The 12,198-nt window shown below is 38.5% G+C and overlaps 1 long non-coding RNA gene across 1 annotated transcript; it reads left to right on the forward strand.

The window, feature by feature from the left end:
- Positions 1 to 6,158: 6,158 nt before the first annotated feature.
- On the forward strand, positions 6,159 to 9,473 carry LOC142488572 (uncharacterized). Its single transcript, XR_012799505.1, has 3 exons — positions 6,159 to 6,279; positions 9,017 to 9,193; positions 9,281 to 9,473. It is a non-coding gene; the product is annotated as an uncharacterized LOC142488572 (long non-coding RNA).
- The last annotated feature ends 2,725 nt before the right edge of the window (positions 9,474 to 12,198 follow it).

Below are 12,198 nucleotides of genomic sequence, written 5' to 3' on the forward strand. Positions count from 1 at the left end.
GTTTGAGATTCAGTAAGCGCCGATATGTGCTTGATTTCGGCAGGTTTCGTAGCCGATCATTTTGTTATGGCCAGCCTGCTGTCGATAAGCCCGTTTTCGGCACTTATCGCCACTTTTTTTAATCGGCTGTATTCAAGTACCAAAATCAGCTTATCGGGGCTGATCGGCACTAAGAAATTGAGATGTTATGGCCAATTTCTCCCGCCAACTAAAGTTGGCAAGTTGGAGGGGAGAACGATCGCTAAGGCTGCCGGAACGGCACTTAGAAAAAAAAAATCATCTGCACATCAATGGAGTCAATGGAGCGGGGACGTATAACATTATAGTACAGTTTACGTTCCATTGCTCACAATACAAATGTGATTAGCATTACAGTGTGGGGGGCATTCACTGCATTGTGTCACACCTGATGTGTATTATTTCATTAACATTGTACTTTTAGATGTTTTCAGCATTTGCGTGTCACATTACTCATCATGTGATGATGTGTCAAGGGAAAATCCTATACTCAACTCTTAAAGGAGAACCTCACATCATATCACACATTTTACTGAACTGAGCGACAATTATTTATATGATGTTACACATGTCACACATCTAACACATACACCGTATATTCATGTTGCTTTACATTACACAATGCTTGTAATGTGTAACGCATCTTTAAACGTTCATGTACATCTTTCTTCTCATGTTTACCTGTACTTTGGGTCCTCCCTTTTTTCATGACGTCACTTATTGGACACTCAATCACATTGCATGTTCACATTGTAACCGTTGCATTACAAGCACTTCAACCTAACTTATACACACATGTACAGTAATTAATCATTGTGACACCTTTCAAACTGATTCGATAGCAACTATCCTCATTACATAAATGTATGCATATGCACACGACAATTCATTGTTGTGAACATGTGACAATAACATGGCTAATTACACATGTTGCAGCAAACATTTTACACGCCAATCTCAGGCTTTTTGTCTATTTACATGACTGACTGTTGCGTTCAGAAGTGTTACATGCATTGCACATTACACTAAGATTTTTCAAACAATGTTTGTACAAAGCTTCACGTTACATCATTGGCAAATATCATGATTGCCTGCTCAATACACAGAACAAATAATTATTTGTTCAAATGGACACAGCTTGTGAGCAAAGTACTTTAATATGTTAATGTAACACCTTGCTTTTTACTATGTCACCTGACATCATCACATACCTATTTAAAGGACGCCCATTACCTGCTCATTCACAGCTACTCATTTCAAAATGTTGCGATTGTTTAGGAGACGGAGGAACATTCTTTTTTATGACATGCTTGCTGATGAAGAGAATGACATAGGGTAAGGGAGGGACAGAGCCAGGGACAGTGACAGGGACAGGAGATCAGAGGAGAAGACAGGGGAGACAAGTTGTGCCTCGTCCGCGTGTGTACAGGGAGAGAACCCTGTTAGATGGGATGAGTGAGGAGGAGATAGTCAGTCGCTATCGTTTGAGTTCAGCAGCAATCTTATCTCTTTATGAAGAGATAAGGGGAGATTTAGATTTTTTGACAGCCAGAGGTCGTGCAGTCCCTGGGCTTGTTAAAATGCTGTGCTCATTATATTATCTTGCTTCCACGTCATTCCAGACAACTGTGGGCATAGTGGGCGGGGTCTCGCAATCTACATTCTCGCGGGCCTTTACCCAGTTTCTCTATGCACTCAATAGACGCGCTAGGAATTATATTCATTTTCCTACAGAGGCGACAGAGTGGCTGGAAGTCAGGAATGCCTTTTATAATATAGCAGGGATACCATGTGTGCTGGGTGCAATCGATTGCACACATGTTGCTTTGATTGCACCTAGTCAGAGTGAGCATGTTTACCGTAATCGTAAGCACTACCATTCACTGAATGTACAGGTGGTATGTGATGCCATGATGAGGATAATGCATGTGGTACCCAAATTCCCTGGTTCCAGTCACGATTCCTCTATCCTGAGGAACTCTTCAGTCTTCCATGCGTTCGAAGAGGGACATTTTGAACATGGTTGGCTTCTGGGTGAGTACACATTTGGATGTTGTAACACAAAACACATTTTTCTTTAGGAATGTTTTCATTGTAGAATCTTATCACTAATGTAAGCTTATGTGTGCTCCATTGATTATAGGTGACTCAGGATACGGAATTAGGCCGTGGCTCTTAACTCCGGTGCTAAACCCTCAAACTGAAGCAGAGGAGAGGTACAATGCAGCCCATATCTCTACAAGATCTGTTATAGAGAGGACATTTGGCCTACTCAAGACCAGATTTAGGTGTCTCGACAGAACTGGTGGGGCTCTTCTATACAAGCCTCAAAAAGTGTCTGATATTATTATTGCCTGTTGCATTTTGCACAATGTGGCACTCAGACACAATGTACAATCAGACATAGCTGAGCCTTTGGTAGACGAGCATCCCACCCATGTAGCTGCTGAAAATGAACAAACAGCCAGTGGTGGCCAGACACGCCAGAATCTCATAAATTCCTTTTTTTCTTGTAAGTTAAAACATATATGTTCCTAGTAGTACTTTTATAGATTCATTATGTTATATTAACAATAATGTTTCTTTATATAACCTTCTGTTAGGACACAGATGAATATGGGTTGCACACCTTTCTTTTCTCTGCTGTGTGCACAAAGGGATGTGGCAGCGGTATGTTATTGTTGCACAGGTTATATAATCCCTCTTCAATTGTACATTACTTGTGTGTATGTGAATACAACTGGTGTAACAAAGCAGTAATATTTAACCTTTGTGTTGTTCCTTATGCAAACACAATACATAGTATGGCCATAGTCATTCATTCTTGCAGTATGGTTACATACAATGTTATTGTTGCAGTGTAATATGTACATCCATATGATGTGTACACCAGGCTGGTTTACATTTTGAATGTCATTAAATATACATGGTGTTGCACATTTAACACCAAATACACACTTTGCTGTGTTGCTTACGGTACTGAAGATGGCATGTGAATGTTTGCAATTTATATATTGTTCCATTGCATTATAGGTATATCTCCAGTATGACTGCTCATGGTATGTATATTTGCTGACATATGTCATAAGATGTGCCTACCTCAATATTCGTATAAGTATTTGAAGTACAAATCCAACATATTGGTCAACGATAAATGTTACATACATGTACTTTCTGTATCATGTACATGCATTTAGCTACTAATGAGGTTTAATGTGCATTGTATTATAAAATGATTACTCCCATTTCATCACATTTAATGTATGTTGCCTTATAATTTGCATTAATGTAATATAGAGGTGTTTGGAGAGAAGGGGATAAGTGTAGAATTTTTTTTACTTACGGGAGCTCATTAATCACGGATGCAATTGACTGATCATAACACTCCATGCATGAATGCCTGTAATCCCAGCAATGCGTTGTACATCTTATATTTAGCAATGTAGGTGATTATTAATGCTACACTACCGACACACTTTATCACACTGCGGCCAGATCCGCAAGCCGGGAGATTTCCCGGCTTGCTAGTGGCCACCCCTCGGCGTGCCGCGCGTCATAGACGCGCGGTCACGCGTCTTCGGGAGCGTGCGCCCCCTGCTCGCGCGTCCAGGGGCTCCCCGAGGGAGCCCTGGTGTCCCGCGATCGCGGGACAGCAGCAGGGGGTTCCGGGGGACCCGGCGGACCCGGCAGCGGTAGGGAGAGCGCCCCGATCGGAGGGCGCTCTTCCGCTGCTTCGGCGCGCGCCCGTCACTCTCGGGAGCGCGCCAGGCTACTGCTGCGGCCAAGTACGGGCAAATGCTCGAATAAACTTGGCCGCAGCAGTATAAATTATTTGTCAACATTAATTAAACATTGTCACATGTGTATGTATAAGTCACACATGTGTGTTGATGTGACCTACATGTAACAAGTGTCAAACTGTAATCAAAACCACAATTGTGTCAGAAATGTAAGTGTAATTTTGCATTAATAATTACCCACAATCACAATGTTCTTAATATATTTGGAATGTCATTGACGTCACTTCATCATTATCATGATGATAATGAACAACTATTCTCAAAATATAAACGTCAATCACATGCACATTAGCATAGGCACACTTTTTAAGACAACTGTTTGTGTCTGTATCAATTTGTTTATGATCCATGTATAACACCGACAAATGATAACAGCAGGTTTATTATGGTAGCTTATATCATCATATTGACTGTACTATTTATGTTTAGAAAGTTTAATGAACACAGTAAACTATACTTAGCTTGTTACATGAAATATACACATAAACGTACTTCATTACATGATGTTGATGTAATATTCATAACATCATGCATTGTAGGGGACCACAACATCTTGCCAATAACATTCTTTGCTACAGTCCCAAACAATTTCATCAACATACCCATGTAACAAGAAAGTTTTAACTATAAATGGCTAGTTGGTTGTAAGTGTCCTTTACATTGGGAGAAGGAGTGGCTCAGTGAGTAAAGACACAGACTGGCACAGAGAGTTCAAACAGAGAGACTGGTTCAATTCCCCATGTCGGCTCCTTGTGACCTTGGCCAAGTCACTTTATCTCCCTGTGCCTCAGGTGCCAAAAAATAGATTGTAAGCTCCACGGGGCAGGGACCTCAGCCTGCAAAATGTCTCTGTAAAGCGCTGCGTACAACTAGTACCGCTATACAAGAACATACTATTATTATTATTATTATTATTATGATTACATAGTTTCGACAGTCATACGTTCCATTACACAATAGAATACACAAAAGTGTTAGCAGAGTGGGAATGGTTGTTATATATAAAACACACCATGTCATAAAATGTTAGTAGTAATTAAAGAACACTCAAGAAAAATTCTAGCTGCACTCTTATGCAACATCATTATGTTAATTAAGTGCTTATGCAATATAGGCATAAGGGTATCACATTTTTAATTGTTTGTTAATAAGCGCTGCAAGCAATATAAAATTAGTTCCATATGTAGTATAGTAGTCGGTGGCTCCTCCTCACAATCATCTCATATAAAGTTTGACTCTTCTGAAATCATACATTGATCCGATTGTATCTTGCCCGACATCTCTGAAATACAGCAAACACATGATGGTCAAATATGGCACCTTACTATATATGTATCCGTGACAACGCGTTACACATCTCTATATGATTGTGTAGATACACACGTCACTCAGTTATATGTTAGAAGTACAACTATACATCATTATGTATTCGTTTGTAAAATTAGTAGCACGCATAACTATGTATATGAAGTTAACGTTGGGTGTAGACTTAAAAATGTGCACGCACATCTTACTGTGTGCACGCACTTCACGCTTGGGTCGACTAAGTGTTAGCGCATGCGCAAAACAATGCGTACGTTGTGCGTTCAATACATGTTGTAAATACCATTAAGCATAAAATATTTCTTTCTAATACAATGAAGGAGAAACTACATTCGTTCTAAACTACTACATCTCTATTCTTTTTAAACAGACGTGTGTGGACAGAAAGCACGACCGATAACACAATGCGCAAATGCAATACGTGTGACGTCATGTTAAGCCAGCGTGAAGCGCACGCAAACACTCCTCCCACTCAATTAACATTCGGCTAACGCCCAGTGCACGCCCACAAACACAGATGCGCACGCATGACACAGTGCAGTTACCGTAACTATAACAAAACAACACAGCCAATAGGCTTTGACGCGTGCACGTCACTTGGGGGCGGGACTTACATCCGTAATCCTTTTTAAGGACGCCTTGGCACATGACAAGGGTCCCACGTCATACGTGGTAGACCCGTTTTTTTTTTAGATGTTGCATGAAAAAAAAACAGGTGTGTGTTACAGTTATTGTAACATGTTGCTAATATGTTTAAAGGGATAGGAAATTATGTATATTTATTCCGTGAGCAATGTGTACTAATCTTTCTGGTTCAACTATATTGTAATAGGAAACAATGTGTTTGTGATCGCTACATGTTATGCAGTCTGCAATGTTACGCTGTATCCACGCATTTAAAGTAAAAATGGTGGTTACAAAAAAAAAAAAACTTTTACCGCTGAGTCAAGGCATAACGATTTTTATATTTACCAGTCTTGTAGAAGTAACACTTCGTCTGCCTGCAACTGGTCGCTCCAGAAAACCAATGCATTTGCATCCATGGTTGACCCAAATGCTGAATCCTGTATGACACACATCTCCTCCATGAGGCGCTCATAGGAATCGCCACTGCCTTCTTCAAACAATTGGTCCGGAGGTAGGTTCATTTCTTCGGTTACCCATTCGAATGCGTTTGCAGAAGAAAGGCTTGGTAAAAAATCATAGTAGTTATGTTCTTGTAGAATGTGTGTTTCAGGAATGGAGGGTGCAGATATTGCAGCAGGTATCGATTCACATGGAACAGTAGTAGCGGATCCATTGCTATTGTTATTAGGAATAAATATGCTATTTAGCAGAATATATGTGCCGTGTTCCACGGTGATTTTATTTTCCTTAGCAATCTGCCAAAAACCATACCTTTCTTGTAGGTTATCCTGCACACGTTCAAAACATTCATTAGTTGATAAAGTGAATCTTACAGAGGATTTAAAATTTCGCGCCCGCCCAGGTTCTTGGTAATAAGGATACTTTGTTCTAATCAAATCATAGATTTGGCCCACGTTGGCTTTCTGTTCCGCAGTTGATACGATCGCCTCAGCTATCATCCTTTTATATCCTTTGTGTGGATGGCTGTTTTCAATCATATCGTTAGCCATTGCAGCTTAACACAAAATCTGACTGAACTTCAATGTTGTCTGCTCAGAATGGTCAAACTAGTATAATGTTATCTATTTAGTGTCTTTGCATTCAAGGTCACCAAATGTTTCTTCTTTTACTCCTGTTCTCTAACCACCAATTGGAGTTGTACAAATAATTGGTTCACATTTGTGGTTTCTGATAGGCATTTCAGTGTGAATGCCACATTAAGCAACTTTTATCTACTTTCTCAAAACAACTGTAACATTTTAATTAAAAAACACTGTGGGTTGAGGAAAGAAACATTGAACGCTTTATGAAAATAGTGCTTACACAGCCATATAATGAAATACACAGACACCTGCAAATGTTGTAATCTTTTTATTTTTAATACATTTCAGTGTCTATTTTTCAGTCTGGTTAACTCCCTGACTGCATCAGAGTTTAAGTAAGTGTGTATATATACATATATATATATATATATATATATATATATATATATATATATATATATATATATATATATATATATATATATCTTACTCATAAATATATATATAAATATAAATATAAATATATGTATATATATATATATATATATATTACAATATACATATGTATGTGTGTAAAAACAAACTTTTAATGTGTGTGTATATTACAATATTTAATGGCTTATATGTAAAGAGGGATTTTAATATTGGTGTGATTTATTTAAAGGTTTAAATAATAGAGGCTTACAATGTTGTATGGCCTTTGACATTGGCTTGTGAGCAATTGTGATTTACCAACAAACAACGCCTATTTTTAATTGAGAAGGCCTGTAGTGTTACAACCAATAATATATCTATGTAATCCAGTTCTACACAGATCATATTGATGGCAGTAAGTAGGCCTTGTATGAAACCTAATTAAATGGTGGTAAACATGAGTGAATGAAGTGATTAATAATTGTTTAACGCCCATACTGTTATAGGCTCACAGTAAGTATCTTTCACAAACAGTAGGCCTGTATTATTACAATACTGTGTTTTGAGAAGGAAGCATTAAGTGTATGTTTTCTGAAAATACATGTATAGCAGTTTACATAGTACAAATAATATATATATATTTATATATATATATATATATATATATATATATATATACACACACTGTGTGTATATATATATATATATATATATATATACACACACTGTGTGTGTGTACATATATCCATGCATACTACATATATATTACTAAACATTCACAGATATGTTATTGAAAACAGAACTCATAAATGATTAAAGAACAACATTAGAATGTTCAAGCAAGGTGAAGGTAAGTAATATTTAACACTTAATCATGCTATACACTGACAAGAAAGATGTTAGCAGTTGAATAGATGTGTGTTTTTTATTGCATATAAATAATATTTACATGCAATGATTACATCAAGTAACACACCCAAATACAATGTTTTGCAGGTAAGTAAATGTCAGCTTCTCTAAACATAGCAAGTGGGTCCTGGTGGACCATTACTGAGCAGATGATTAATACATAAATATTAATAACACCATTCATTAGGACTGTTAACATTTCCAAAACTTCACGTGTACAATGACATACTTGAATGTTTGGAAACAACAGGTCTTCACCATACATACAATATTCATTAGATAATCTGAAGTCAACAAAACAAGGCCAAAGACATATTTACTTAATTATAACATTTATTATTTTTTTTCCTTTTGAGAGCGAGTCACAGGCCAGCTTGTTGTCTATTGGATTTTTCTTTTCCGTTTGACTACGACTTGAGTAACAACAGAGCCACTTTGAGTGGCCTGTGGCACTTCACGGGCAGGGCTTGTGGCCAGTGACTGATCACGGGCAGGGCTTGTGGCCAGTGACTGATCACGGGCAGGGCTTGTGGCCAGTGACTGATCAAGGGCAGGGCTTGTGGCCAGTGACTGATCATGGGCAGGGCTTGTGGCCAGTGAATGTTCATGGGCAGGGCTTGTGGCCAGTGACTGGTCACGGACAGGGCTTGTGGGCAGTGACTGTTCATGGGCAGGGCTTGTGGGCAGTGACTGTTAACGGGCAGGGCTTGTGGCCAGTGACAGGTCACGGAAAGGGCTTGTGCCCACTGACACATTGAGCAAGTTGGTAGACAGTGCACAACTGATGGTTGGTCCGTTTCATGTTTGGGTTTTTTGTTTGTGTCCAAAAACTGGTCAGTAGTAACTGTTTGTGCTTCTTTGTTTTTGCCGCCTCCTTTGTAGGTGTCAGCTCCAGAATTTCTACAGATGGCAGCGGTAGGATGTTGTCAGGAACATGCACAGAACTTTCTGCTACTTGACCGGTAACATCCCGACCTGGGGAATGAACATCAGATGCATGGGGTGAAAAATGAGCACCATGTAAAGATCCTTCCTGTGATGTGTTGAAGTTGAAATTTGGTACTGTAGTCATTCTCAAGTAATTAGCTTGGGTTTGCTGAACAACTAATGCTTCTAATGACGTGTTTATTTTTTGCATTTGTTTAGGCACTTCAATGAAGACTCTGTGGAGATGTGACAATTGTGATATCGTTTCTTCCTGCAGTGATATCATCCTTTCGTACACTGTCATCAGATCAGAATGGCGACGATTTTCAGCTTCAACAATTTTTCCCTCAGAAGCTACTATTGCATCGTATGTGTTAGTTGATGGACGATTTGGCTGTGTAACTGTTTCAATGGGAACCTCTTCATGGTAACTTGATTGTATTTCTGTGTCTATGGCGGCATCATCATCATCTTCATCATCATGTTCTAAAAATAAATGTACACATTATGAAATGGCATGTTAATCTCTGCTGTTTTACTATGTAATTATACTGTGTCATAAGTAACACCTAACATGTTTCCATACGTTTTATAACATCACATTAAAAACTACCTTGACTTACGAATAATGTTTGGACTCAGTATGAAATATGAATGAATGAAAAGTTGCTCTAAACTCACAACTCCTACATGATACTTAACATCACAAACACAATACATGTTGTCTTAAACTTCATTTTCACTGACACTAAGTAATCCTATTTAAAGAACATGTGCAAAACAAATAATGAACATGACAACATAACATATAGAAGTGCACATATTATATGGGCACCACCTCATACACTCACCTTCTAGGTGTGTTGAGCTGCATGACCCAGGTGAAGACACTTGTTCCGTCTCAGGTGACACATGTCCTCCAGGGGCAACTATATATAACAATAACATCAGTTGTACATTTACATGTGTAAATATTGAACAAACAGTTATTGTATGATCTGTATTTATGAGTAACTAACAGCATCAGTTCCTTAACCGAAAATGTGTGTGTGAAAGTGAACATAAGTAGTTGTAATAACAATGTACATGCCTGTGTACTTAGAACTTTTGAGTTCCCTAACATACAACATACAATGTTTCTCAAGTAATGCGTTAGGATAAATTTATTACATTTGTACATACAAATCATATGTTGTGTAGTCATATCAGTATCATAATGTACATAACTATCATGAGATGAACATTCACAATGGTTATCATGAAGGTGGTCATATTGCAAAAAGATTCGTTTTTGGTAGAGGATATGTGTGGTACATTAATAGAAGCTGTGGCACACCTGAATGTGGCTGACACTCAACAACACAACACATGCAGTGTGTGATAATTTGTTGTTGATATCAGTTGAACTATAGATATGAGTGAACGAATGTGTGACGTACGGTTTGATAACTAATGACTTGTTGGGGGATTTAGTACCTAGAGTTAAGCTTTCAAATGAATGTGATTACCTTCAGTTTTGCTAGTCAGGTTGTAAGAACGGTATTCCCTTCCCCAAAAACCCTAATCAGGCAGACCTTTCAATTACTTCAAACAGGTGAAAATGGTGTGAACTAAGTTGACCGTAAGATGACCCTGTAATTTGGGTGTGTGCTGAACCCCACCCCCTCTGTTGACGTGTATGCTGTGATGACATATTCATTGCAGCTGCTTTAACACAATGGTAGAGGAGCTAAATAGTCGTCTGCAGTGTGCAAGTTATTAACACAATGACATAACATATGCTACGTGTGCCTCATTATGCTGTCTGTATATGACATCAAGCAAAAATGGACCTTTTCATAAACAACTATACATTTGTTAGTGCAAGTGATGTTTGTAGGCCGTTGCATGCAATATATTCGATGCATGATTAGAATAGGCAGTAATGTCGTGTTTGTAGGAGTAAAATAAATAATATACACATTAATATTATACATATTTATGTTCTGTACCTGTAGCTAGTAATAATTTCTCATTAGCATGTGTTACACATTTGTACTACCCTGTTGTTCCCCATCTTCGCCCACCATCAATTGCTTCCACTGCAGCAATGCATTTTGGGAATTCACATGTAATTGACCACGCAATGGCATGTGGTATATTAGTTACTGCTTTTAGTAGGACTACAACATATATGTCTATTTTGAGATATATCTATATACAGAATCAGACATATACATATATAGATGTAGGTATGCTTATATTGTGAAGACAGTATAAAAAGCAGCGGAAATATGTAAAATAACTGTAAGCAACGACACGCCTAGTACAGTAATATTTCTCACCTGGTGGAAATTGTGAGGGATAAATTCCAATGTCCCGGTCACCGGCCAAGCCCTCCACGACGACGGGAATTAATTTTCCCCGAAGCAGCTCCTCCAATGGAGTTAATATCAGACGTTGTGGTGGCGGGCCACCTCCAGTGCCAGAAGCATGCACGCGTTGGTCTTGTATTTTCTTTTTCAATTTTGACCGAATATCGTCAAATCTTTTGCGACAATTCAGCTTGTCCCTGACACGATTCCCACACGCATTGACACCAATTATTATTGTGTCCCACATTTCATTTTTGCTTGATGAACTTGTCCGCGCTTGAAATACAAACAAAATATATGACGTTAATTCATAATAATAGAAGCACCAGTTTCCTACACTGCTAGCTGTTCCAAGAGATAGCAAACATGCTGTTTTAGATGTAATATGTGAAGCACATGAGCATTCACTACTAAACCTAGACATGTAAGCAAGCTTGCATTAATATTGTATGCAGTTATCGCAAATTGAACGCCTGTGTTTAGTTGTCCTTGTAACGCATGATAAAAAGCTGTGTTTCCACAATAATTAACATAGACAGATATTCTGTACCCATATTTGCATATTAACAAAACTCACATGACCTAGGATCACATGTATTTGAAGAATAAATGGAAAGGTACACTTACCTACTAAATGTCCATAGAGACTGTCATAGTGCTCCAGAATCCCAGTGACAAGACCCCTATTTTCCTGGTCATTGAAGCGAGGATTACGTGGCTTCTCCACACGTTTCTTCCGAGCAGGTTTAGGCTCAGAGCTTGGCTGCTGCTGACTGGACTCTC

Source organism: Ascaphus truei, chromosome 2 (assembly GCF_040206685.1).
Source record: "Ascaphus truei isolate aAscTru1 chromosome 2, aAscTru1.hap1, whole genome shotgun sequence".
In the NCBI taxonomy this organism is placed as follows: domain Eukaryota; kingdom Metazoa; phylum Chordata; class Amphibia; order Anura; family Ascaphidae; genus Ascaphus; species Ascaphus truei.